This window comes from Panulirus ornatus, chromosome 8 (genome assembly GCF_036320965.1).
Source record: "Panulirus ornatus isolate Po-2019 chromosome 8, ASM3632096v1, whole genome shotgun sequence".
Taxonomy (NCBI): Eukaryota; Metazoa; Arthropoda; class Malacostraca; order Decapoda; family Palinuridae; genus Panulirus; species Panulirus ornatus.
The window spans coordinates 8,730,826-8,744,154 of NC_092231.1; the positions used below are offsets into that span (position 1 = coordinate 8,730,826).

Consider the following 13,329-nt stretch of genomic DNA (forward strand, 5'->3'; position numbering starts at 1 on the left):
TAAGATTCATGGTTGATTTATTTTTAAAAAATGGGTTGAATTTCAGCTTCTTTGGGACTGGTTAATGGTGTTTCTACTTTTCACAAAGGTTTCGTGATGTCAAATACGTTCACCAGTGGGATTTGTGAGTTGGTTTCAAGGCGTCTGTCAACTAACGTTATAAGTAGAAGTGAGGGAGGGTAAAAAAAACAAAAAACAATCACAAATGCGGATGATTGAGGCAAACGCCGGGAATCGAACCCGTGAAGCCTTCTTGGAGAAGTTTCGAGAAGCCGAGACAGCCTCCAAGAACAGGCGCCAACTACTTCCATTTCCCAGACAATGGGACCAACATCATCTTTGTTTTGACACTGCCGTTCTTTTTTCCCCTCTTATAAATCTGATACCTGTATAGTGAACAGTTTTGATTGGTCGATAGCCTCTCTATTGCCTTAAGGGAGAGACTTTTCATGCGTATATAAGTGAAAGACTTCGATCCATAGATAAAAAATGCATAAAATTCGCTCTTATTAGTTTTGGCCCTTTCGAACTAGACGATGTTTTTGTCAACACTTGGTTATCCGCCATAGTCCCCCCAAAAAAAAAGAAAAAAAACTCGTCAGTATTGAATTTAGCAGGACTGAACCATAAGGGTCACTGAGGAAAATTCGAGTCGATCTGGTGGTGATGGGCTTCGAGTCGATCTGGTGGTGATGGGCTTCGAGTCGATCTGGTGGTGATGGGCTTCGAGTCGATCTGGTGGTGGTGATGGGCTTCGAGTCGATCTGGTGGTGATGGGCTTCGAGTCGATCTGATGGTGATGGGCTTCGAGTCGATCTGATGGTGATGGGCTTCGAGTCGATCTGGTGGTGATGGGCTTCGAGTCGATCTGGTGGTGATGGGCTTCGAGTCGATCTGGTGGTGATGGGATTCGATTAGGAATATATATATATATATATATATATATATATATATATATATATATATATATATATATATATATATATATATATATATATATTCTTTTCTTTCAAACTGTTCGCCATTTCCCGCGTTAGCGAGGTAGCGTTAAGAACAGAGAACTGGGCCTTTGAGGGAATATCCTCACCTGGCCTCCTTCTCTGTTCCTTCTTTTGGAAAATTAAAAAAAACAATGAGAGGGGAGGATTTCCAGCCCCCCGCTCCCTCCCCTTTTAGTCGCCTTCTACGACACGCAGGGAATACGTGGGAAGTATTCTTTCTCCCCTATCCCCAGGGATAATATATATATATATATATATATATATATATATATATATATATATATATATATATATATATATATATATATATATATATATATATATTGGAAAGGATCACAATTTTGCGCGTGATCAAGATATTCCTAAGAGTCCACGGGGAAAATGAAACACGAAAAGTTCCCAAGTGCACTTTCGTGTAATAATCACATCATCAAGGGAGACACAAGAGAGAAATATAACAGTCAGTTGATATACATCGAAGAGACGAAGCTAGGACGCCATTTGGTAAACATGTTTACCAAAGGCGTAAACATGTTTACCAAGTGGCGTCCTAGCTTCGTCTCTTCGATGTATACCAACTGACTGTTACATTTGTCTCTTGTGTCTCCCCTGATGATGTGATCATTACACGAAAGTGCACTTGGAAACTTTTCGTGTTTCATTTTCCCCGTGGACTCATAGGAATATATATATATATATATATATATATATATATATATATATATATATATATATATATATATATATATATATAATATATATATATATATAAATAATAATATATATATATATATATATATTTTTTTTTTTTTTTTGCTTTGTCGCTGTCTCCCGCGTTTGCGAGGTAGCGCAAGGAAACAGACGAAAGAAATGGCCCAACCCACCCCCATACACATGTATATACATACGTCCACACACGCAAATATACATACATACACAACTTTCCATGGTTTACCTCAGACGCTTCACATGCCCCGATTCAATCCACTGACAGCACGTCAACCCCGGTATACCACATCGCTCCAATTCACTCTATTCCTTGCCCTCCTTTCACCCTCCTGCATGTTCAGGCCCCGATCACACAAAATCTTTTTCACTCCATCTTTCCACCTCCAATTTGGTCTCCCACTTCTCCTCGTTCCCTCCACCTCCAACACATATATCCTCTTGGTCAATCTTTCTTCACTCATTCTCTCCATGTGCCCAAACCATTTCAAAACACCCTCTTCTGCTCTCTCAACCACGCTCTTTTTATTTACACACATCTCTCTTACCCTTACGTTACTTGCTCGATCAAACCACCTCACACCACACATTGTCCTCAAACATCTCATTTCCAGCACATTATCCTCCTGCGCACAACTCTATCCATAGCCCACGCCTCGCAACCATACAACATTGTTGGAACCACTATTCCCTCAAACATACCCATTTTTGCTTTCCGAGATAATGTTCTCGACTTCCACACATTCTTCAAGGCTCCCACGATTTTCGCCCCCTCCCCCACCCTATGATCCACTTCCGCTTCCATGGTTCCATCCGCTGCCAGATCCACTCCCAGATATCTAAAACACTTTACTTCCTCCAGTTTTTTCTCCATTCAAACTTACCTCCCAATTGACTTGACCCTCAACCTTACTGTACCTAATAACCTTGCTCTTATTCACATTTACTCTTAACTTTCTTCTTTCACACACTTTACCAAACTCAGTCACCAGCTTCTGCAGTTTCTCACATGAATCAGCCACCAGCGCTGTATCATCAGCGAACAACAACTGACTCACTTCCCAAGCTCTCTCATCCCCAACAGACTTCATACTTGCCCCTCTTTCCAAAACTCTTGCATTCACCTCCCTAACAACCCCATCCATAAACAAATTAAACAACCATGGAGACATCACACACCCCTGCCGCAAACCTACATTCACTGAGAACCAATCACTTTCCTCTCTTCCTACACGTACACATGCCTTACATCCTCGATAAAAACTTTTCACTGCTTCTAACAACTTTCCTCCCACACCATATATTCTTAATACCTTCCACAGAGCATCTCTATCAACTCTATCATATGCCTTCTCCAGATCCATAAATGCTACATACAAATCCATTTGCTTTTCTAAGTATTTCTCACATACATTCTTCAAAGCAAACACCTGATCCACACATCCTCTACCACTTCTGAAACCACACTGCTCTTCCCCAATCTGATGCTCTGTACATGCCTTCACCCTCTCAATCAATACCCTCCCATATAGTTTACCAGGAATACACAACAAACTTATACCTCTGTAATTTGAGCACTCACTCTTATCCCCTTTGCCTTTGTACAATGGCACTATGCACGCATTCCGCCAATCCTCAGGCACCTCACCATGAGTCATACATACATCAAATAACCTTACCAACCAGTCAATAATACAGTCACCCCCTTTTTTAATAAATTCCACTGCAATACCATCCAAACCTGCTGCCTTGCCGGCTTTCATCTTCCGCAAAGCTTTTACTACCTCTTCTCTGTTTACCAAATCATTTTCCCTAACCCTCTCACTTTGCACGCCACCTCGACCAAAACACCCTATATCTGCCACTCTATCATCAAACCTTCAAAATACTCACTCCATCTCCTTCTCACATCACCACTACTTGTTATCACCTCCCCATTTGCGCCCTTCACTGAAGTTCCCATTTGCTCCCTTGTCTTACGCACTTTATTTACCTCCTTCCAGAACATCTTTATATATATATATATATATATATATATATATATATATATAGGGGATAGGGGAGAAAGAATACTTCCCACGTATTCCCTGCGTGTCGTAGAAGGCGACTAAAAGGGAAGGGAGCGGGGGGCTGGAAATCCTCCCCTCTCAATTTTTTTTTCTTTTTTTTTTTTTTTCTTTTTTATTTTCCAAAAGAAGGAACAGAGAAGGGGGCCTGGTGAGGATATTCCCTAAAAGGCCCAGTCCTCTGTTCTTAACGCTACCTCGCTAATGCGGGAAATGGCGAATAGTATGAAAGAAAGAAAGAAGATATATATATATATATATATATATATATATATATAAAGAGTTAAGGTGAAAAAAATAAGACGAGGCTGTTGTTGGTGAGATGAAGTGGGTGGTGGGGAGGGTTAATCAATCAATCCATCAAATGACCTTGGTCTCCAGGTGAGGTGGTGACAGGGAGATCAAATGTGACAAAGAGCGGTCAGGTTGACGCCCCGACTGACCATAAGAAGGCTTACCAGAGTAGATATCTGTAGTCAAGTCCCCTCTCTCTCTCTCTCTCTCTCTCTCTCTCTCTCTCTCTCTCTCTCTCTCTCTCTCTCTCTCTCTCTCTCGCACACACACACACACACACACACACTTTCTGTCTGTCTGTCTCTCTGTCTGTCTGTCTGTCTGTCTGTCTCCCACAGCTGTGGCTCAAGCTACCCACGGCAGCAGAAGAGTGAGAGGAGGAGGAGGTGGAGGAGGAGGAGACCCACCTCTCCCTTCCCCCAAGCTCAAAAAAACCATCCCCAAATCTCGAATTTATTCTTCATCCCCCCCTCCCTCTCCTCACCCTCCCCCTTTGCCAGCAGGCACTCGTATTGCTGCATGTCTCTTTCAAAATGTAGGAAATACCCTTCGAATGCTTGTACCGACTTTTAACCTTTGTGTTGACCTCTCGTGGGGGGGGGGGGGGGTTAAAAAAAAAAAAAAAAGAGGGGGGGAAAAATATCTTTCAACATGCGTCCTTTGCCACCACAGACGTGGATGTCATTTCCCTTCGGTGAGAAGTTTTTTTTTTTCTTTTTTTTTTCCCACAGCGACAGAATAATACAGTCCCATGTATGTATAGCCGCTCCTCCCCACCACAACCTCCCTACCTCCCTCACTCATTAGATCCCCCGCCCAAGCACAACAGTGATGTCATACGGTAACATTTGACCATCACAGCGAGATACAGAACTCGCGTCCACCGCATCAGTGTAGTTATGTAATGATATATTCCCTCTACAGCTACGTGGTCATGTAGCAACATACACCCACTACAGCTACGTAGTCATGTACCAACATATTCCCACTACAGCTACGTAGTCATGTGGCAACATACTCCCACTACAGCTACGTAGTCATGTGGCAACATACTCCCACTACAGCTACGTGGTCATGTAGCAACATATTCCCACTACAGCTACGTAGTCATGTAGCAACATATTCCCACTACAGCTACGTGGTCATGTAGCAACATACTCCCACTACAGCTACGTGGTCATGTAGCAACATACTCCCACTACAGCTACGTGGTCATGTGGCAACATACACCCACTACAGCTACGTAGTCATGTAGCAACATATTCCCACTACAGCTACGTAGTCATGTAGCAACATATTCCCACTACAGCTACGTATTCATGTGGCAACATATTCCCACTACAGCTACGTAGTCATGTAGCAACATATTCCCACTACAGCTACGTAGTCATGTAGCAACATATTCCCACTACAGCTACGTGGTCATGTGGCAACATACTCCCACGACAGCTACGTAGTCATGTAGCAACATATTCCCACTACAGCTACGTAGTCATGTGGCAACATATTCCCACTACAGCTACGTGGTCATGTAGCAACATATCCCACTACAGCTACGTAGTCATGTAGCAACATATTCCCACTACAGCTACGTGGTCATGTAGCAACATATTCCCACTACAGCTACATAGCCATGTGGCAACATATTCCCACTACAGCTACGTAGTCATGTAGCAACATATTCCCACTACAGCTACGTAGTCATGTAGCAACATATTCCCACTACAGCTACGTAGTCATGTGGCAACATATTCCCACTACAGCTACGTAGTCATGTAGCAACATATTCCCACTACAGCTACGTGGTCATGTAGCAACATATTCCCACTACAGCTACGTAGTCATGTGGCAACATATTCCCACGACAGCTACGTGGTCATGTAGGAACATATTCCCACTACAGCTACGTTGTCATGTAGCAACATATTCCCACTACAGCTACGTGGTCATGTAGCAACATATTCCCACTACAGCTACGTAGTCATGTAGCAACATATTCCCACTACAGCTACGTAGCCATGTAGCAACATATTCCCACTACAGCTACGTAGTCATGTAGCAACATATTCCCACTACAGCTACGTAGTCATGTGGCAACATATTCCCACTACAGCTACGTAGTCATGTGGCAACATACTCCCACTACAGCTACGTAGTCATGTGGCAACATACTCCCACTACAGCTACGTAGTCATGTGGCAACATACTCCCACTACAGCTACATAGCCATGTGGCAACGTGGCCCACACCACAACAACATGGTTCTCTCCTTCACGGCAATAATCGGGAACACTCCAAGCGTACTTGAAACACCCATCACTTGAAACACCCATCACTTGAAACACCCATCACTTGAAACACCCGTCACTTGAAACACCCATCACTTGAAACACCCATCACTTGAAACAACCATCACTTGAAACACCCATCACTTGAAACACCCGTCACTTGAAACACCCATCACTTGAAACACCCGTCACTTGAAACACCCATCACTTGAAACAACCATCACTTGAAACACCCGTCACTTGAAACACCCATCACGTGAAACACCCGTCACTTGAAACACCCGTCACTTGAAACACCCGTCACTTAAAACACCCGTCACTTGAAACACCCATCACTTGAAACACCCATCACTTGAAACACCCGTCACTTGAAACAACCATCACTTAAGATAACTGTGCGTACCCTACGTCGCCAAAACCTGCAATATATGCTACAACATGAAACCTTGGAAATATGTGCTACAACATAAAACCTTGGAAATATATGCTACATCATAATACCTGGTAATATATGCCACAACATGAAATCCTGTAAATATACGGTACAACATAAAACCCTGGAAATATATGCTACAACATAAAACCTGGAAATATATGCTACATCATAGAACCTGGAAATATGTGCTACAACATAAAACCTTGGAAATATATGCTACATCATAATACCTGGAAATATACGCCACATATGAAATCCTGTAAATATATGCTACAACATAAAACCTGGGAATATATGCCATAACATAAAACCTGGAAATATAGGCCACAAAATGAAACCCTAGAAATATAAGCTACAAAATAAAACCTGGAAATACACTCTACAACACATAACCCTGAAAAAAAAAAGAGGCAAAGAAAATTCAGATGGCTCACTGGAGAGATACGTGAGTCATCACCCAGCTTTAAAGGGAAACCCTTACGATGACCATACCAACCCAGTCTACGACGACCATACCAACTCAGTCTACGATGACTGAGGTCGACTACCCAAGACAGCTTGAAATAAAAAGAAAACAGCTGAACTGTTTTACGTCATCATGCCTCCAGTGTCTTCAAAAGGGACAGGATGTCGAATACAGAGGATGATGGAAGGGAAATACCAGGATATGAATGACAAGTTCAGTGATATCTCTAAAGTAGAAGGCACCGTAAACTGTACAACACCAGTGAGATGGAGTGGGAGGGAAGTCTTGGAAAGCACTGACAAAAAAAACACAAAAAAACACTAGAAAAGAAATGAACAGAATACTAAAGGGCGATGGCCAATATATGATGGCTCGCAACCCGAGAGGACGATTCTCCACCAATGGTGGTGAAGTAAACATAAGCTTGACAGGCCGCTTGGAATGCTCATGTCATCCCTGGAGGAGGTTACAATGCCAGTGGAATGGAACCAGTGGAATGGAAGAAGGAAAATATCATACCAAACTTTAAGAGAGGAGACTGGGAAAGTCTGCAAGATGCTGGAAATGATATCCAGATATATGTATAATGGACGAGAGTTTGGAAAGGAATGACTACTTGCATGAGAGACAAATATGGACGGGGAAAACGAGATCGCGCGTAACGAATCTCTCAAGGTAGAATTCTGTGAGGTAGTAACCTCCATCCTGGACACCAAATATGGTTTGGTGGATTTTGTGAATCAGGACTGCCAGAAAGCATTTGACACTAACCCGCGTTCACGTAGCAGATTGATAAAGAAGTTAAATCTTCACTCAGAAATAATGAAGAGACTCTTTGGTTAGGTAGAATATTACTTTCGTGAAAGAAAACGAAGGACACTTGTTAGGGGTTGGGGTTCACAAGTGGTCTGCCCCATAACTCACTCCTGGGACCATCGCTCTTCTAGATTTATGTGAATAACTCACTCGTAGGATAGGGTTCATGCCTGAATGCTTTCTTTATTTTGCGGATGATACTAAGGTTATTGGTGAATCAAAATGTAAAGAAGGATTCCACTAACTTACAAGGGAACTGGACAAACTCTCAAACGAATCTGATACATTGTTTATTATATTCAATCCAAGTAAATGCAATGTAATGAGAAGACACAGTGAAAGAAAGCCTATGTGTGAATACAGTCTAATCGGAAATAAGGCGCAGGAATCTATAAGTGAAAGGGACTTAGATGGAGCTGATATTGAACCTAATCTTTCTAGGTGCCTACGTGGATGGTGCAGACTACGCAGTAAAGGAACGCTACGCTGACAATGAATAATTTGCATTTTGTCATGTTAGTTACCAACGACGTAGCCGAGGAAAGACCAAATCAACTTTAAGACAAAATATTGCTACCTTGTTTGTCGTTTGAGAGACAAAATAACATTATAGATGGATTGCCTTCTCCATTAAGATTAGTATCAGCTGTCCTTTGCCTCTCGAAGGGAAGTTTAGTTCGTAAACTTTGTGGTGCAGTGACCTGATACCTTTCTGTAGGGCAGGTTACACCTGAACGAATTGGGTGTGTTGCGGAATTCGGCAGGTTGCTCAGCGAGTCTCCAAGTGCGTTTGAGTACAAGAAATGCAGTGTTCAGTTATGATCACTCAATAATAAAGGTCGCAAGACGAAATGGAAGGAAATTATAGAGGAGACCTACTACCATGATCATTCCCAGAAGAGTAAACAACTCTGAGAGCCAACTAAACGACTTACAGAAGCAAAGTCATTGAATTTTGAAAACACAGGTATGCGAAATTATATCAAAGGCTTTGATGATCATCATCTAACAAGCAATTAGTATAATGGATACAAACAAACTCCCAGGTAAAGGTTTTCTTTTTATCTCGAATAAGGCGATATATATATATATATATATATATATTTTCTTCAACAGCATCGTTAACATATGGTATGCTAGTTAGTTAAAAACACTACCATAAATACGTTTAAGAAGAGACTTGATACAATCTAATGTCGCCTCAAGTCCATGACTGAGATTATTCGCGCATCCCTAGCTAAAGTAAAAACATACAGGGATTTCATCTCACATTTTCTGTATTTCTCGCTACTCTTACCAGCCCAGGGTTGGGGGGGGGGGGGGGGGTTGGCTGTGTTTTACGCTAGCATCGAACTTGCTTACATAGTTTTCATTAAAATACGTTCTTACTGAGAAAGAAATACTATTTTGTCACCGAAAAAAAACACGATCTTGAAAGCATTCAACCTCAGAGATAACATACACCAACCCTAATAAAGTTAAAATAATAGAAAATTGAAAACATTAAATGCAAGCAGTGTAGCAAGCGAACGCAAAACCAAGCAGTGTAGCCAGCGAACGTAAAACCGACTGTTATTGTCTTTACCAAAACAACAAACAAACCATGAACATAATAAGCACACTAAACACCTTAACAACAAACAACCACGAAAAATATAACAAACGCTAAAACAAAAACAATAAACATATACATTTCAACACGATTCACAACAAGGACAAAAGTAGTTAGCTTTGTTTACATATGTAAAAAAAAAATATGTATAGCTTCTACACAGCTTAGAGAAAACATAGCTATTCACATGTATCACCATTAAATTTCATGATAATGGAAACATAAATGAAGATATGAGGCTATTAAAGCGGTGATAACTTCACTTACTTGTACTGTCGTATAAACGAGGTCTCTCTCAATAGTTCACTGCTCGATTCACAACGGTCGTTAACGTCAACAAAAAAATTGCTCAAGATCATCTCTTATGTCTGTGTCTATATTTTCTTTATCTAAACACATTAAACTATAACTTTTGCCCTCCATATATATATATATATATATATATATATATATATATATATATATATATATATATATATATGTGTGTGTGTGTGTGTGTGTGTGTTTATGCTGACGCTTGTAAAGAAAAGCATGCTATCCTTACAGCGACAGCAACTGAATGTTTACACTTTCTCAGTTTTTACACACGAGCCGATGGTCCTTACATAAACTTGGGCTCATATGAGGTAATGTTTTCACAACGCAACACCCCCTAAAAATGGGTCAGCACTTTCCTATAAGCACAGACACACCAGCTATATCCATACGTCGCCAGTGCCCTGGGTAAACTAAGAGTCTAGAACAACACAGGTGGACAGCTCGAAAGAGATGTGATTAGGAACTGCAACTGCCTAGTACCCACAGATATCCGGTACTTTCAGCTGCCAAAAGTTGCCATTAGCTCCATCCCATGGGGTAAAATAGGAATTTAAGAGGGAGAACGTGTAGAAAACGGTTAAGCTATACTCATTTCTGAGGGAGTCGTCATCGGAACTTTGCTTGAAGAACACGCATATCTACAACGTTAAGACTGTGTTCGATTTTATTCACTGTTCGTGGATATAAATGTAGAGATTTTAAGTGCCTATGTTTCATATAATTTCTGTGCTTTGTTCATACAAGTAATGATAAGAATAAAAAATTAAATTCTTTTTAATACTTATTCTCCACTAAACTTGACTTCCTTTAATGAGATGGTTCATTCATTAAGTATGGTCCGCATCAAGGTTAGAAGAAACACAGAAGTATATTGATAATAATAGCTAAATATTTACATTGGAATATCATCTACAGTGTTTATTTACACCGAAGTTACACGCCAGTAAGGCGACCAGCCAACCACACAACCTCTCATCTCAAAGACCACATGCACGTACACCAAACAAAAACAAGCATATAGCATTCAAACATAACGGAATATACCTGCAAATATATCCATCAAAAGAACAAGGAAAGAAAAAAAGCATAAGATATGAATGAAACACGTACATAACAACAAAGAGAATAACATTACCAACTTACAGCATAAATTGACGAAAATGAAAGCTTATACAAGTTTAAGTCCTTGTTGGAGCGAGGCTTAGTCTGTCGGTCGGGGGCGGGGGGACGGATGGATGGATGAGGCAAAAATGATTTTGACCTTGAAGTAACATTGACTTACACGGATGGTAGCAAAGACGAGGACCACACTGGCAGGGAGAGGGGAAGGGAGAATGGTGCAAACATGACCTTGCCCTGTAAAGGCCTGTCTACACGAGCGGGCCTGATCGGCGGGTTTGCCCGTTAACTCGCAAATTCTGGCGGGCCTGCCCGTGAATGTTGTCCACACGACCGAAGTGATGAACAGCCGGGCCTGCCCAACGATGTTGCCAGTAGCGGGTGGAGTGCGGTACGAGAACCATGGTGCCTAGCATTGTCAAGAAAAAGATTTTGTGCTCTATGATAATAGCTTTGTGTCTCAAGAAGAAAAGAAGAAAAGGATATGGTGTAAAGATTGGTTAAAGAAAAGAAGTATGTTTGGAAGCACTGTAACAATACTTCATGAACTACAAAAGTAGTGAGGAACACGACTTCAGAAATTACCTGAGGATGAGTGTAAGCACTTTTTACATCTTGTTATCAAAGGTGGAGCCATACATAGTGAAGAAAGACACAGTTATGAGAAACAGCAGAAGCTCGTCTGGAAGCAACTCTGCGATTTTTAGCAAGTGGATCTACTTATTCGGAGTTGCAGTACAGTACACGCATATCAAAGCAAAGCTTGTCTCCACATAATGCTCTCTCATCTCCGCAGCAATAGCCCTCACTGCTGTTATGCGTTTGTCTCTGTTCTTATAGCATTTCAGCTTCACATTCCATAAACATGGATTCTTACGATAAAGGTCAGTCAAAGTACTAGTAAATGCTTTAGACCAAAAAATTGTTGGTGGCTCACTAGAGTTATCATGGGCTGCCATCGTTAAATGTTCACTATGCTACTATGCCGTGGGATGTAGGCCCGCTGTGGGTTCACGATATTATCTTGCGTCTGGCAGGGTAAAAACTCCAGTTACCGGGCACCAGCTCAGTGATTTCGCTCGGCGGGCTTTCGAGCAATTTGATCGTTTGCCCGTCAAATATGCCCGTTAACGGGCAAGCCCGCCGATCAGGCCTTAAGGGGAGCAAGACCTTTACGAAGTGATAATGAACCACTGAGGAAGATCGTACTAAAGACGAGTTTAATACTATTTGTGGAAAAAAAATAGTGTTTGGAACTCGGAGAGTTGATAAGGCGGGTTTTTGCTGTTACACCAAACATGACAATAAGCTTAAACCGATGAATATTTTTCCTTTTTTTTTTCTTTACTTTTAAGAAAGTATTGACGAGAATGTTACCAGGATTTATCTAATGGTCTAATTGAAAGAAAAAGGAATGCGAAAACTTGATAGAGATTATGAGTATCTGTAGATAAATCTTTTATTCAAAAGGATGATTCTTTTTCATTTGTATAAAACTAAAGAGACTCCAAAACCAAAGGTAAGATAAGCAATATTCCCACACAGATATAACCCTAAACTTAACGGAACGATTACAAGAGTTGAGATGTAGATAAGTGATATCAGCTGATTGGGAAGCGGCCGACTTCAACCGTGCGTAGTAGTTTTAACCCTTGACAACAATCCTGTTATGGCAGACCTTGATGTGTATTGCAAGATAACACGCAAGTCTGATGTAAAATCATAGATGATCATCTTTTATTTGTTACAAAAACACTCAAACAAAAACAAAAACAGTGAAGATGATTTTTTTTGTTTGTTTTTCTATGTTTGTTTTTCTATCTTGATGTTTGCCAACTTGGCCAACTCTTGCGCAAGAGAATTGGTTTGTGTTGCGCATAACATTCAGAACCCAGAGCCAACGTTAAGAAGAGGCATCGTAGCATTGCTGTTATATGGTTCAAACACAGGCGTTCTGCAGAACGCTCCTCCCACTACCAGGGCGGAGAGCTGTGTCGCTTTGGTGCCTGTGGCCCAGCAGTGCTCTGGCTAGACCCTCCACAACATTGGCCAAGACCTTGCTTAGGTCCGCCACGTGAATCATGCCTCTTGGGATCGGCTGCTCAATTCTTCGCCGATGTCTTGGGTGACGCAAGGTGGTTTCTCCGGTTCAGTAACAATGGGGGGGTAATGTCGTCGAATATCTTA

The 13,329-nt window shown here is 41.3% G+C and overlaps 1 long non-coding RNA gene across 1 annotated transcript in view; it reads right to left on the reverse strand.

Annotated features, from left to right (window-relative positions):
• Positions 1-13,329, reverse strand: part of LOC139749813 (uncharacterized) — a 22,292-nt gene continuing 8,963 nt past the window's right edge. Inside the window, exon 3 of the long non-coding RNA XR_011713042.1 lies at positions 1-894. This is a non-coding gene — a long non-coding RNA (uncharacterized lncRNA). The remainder of the gene's footprint in view (positions 895-13,329) is intronic.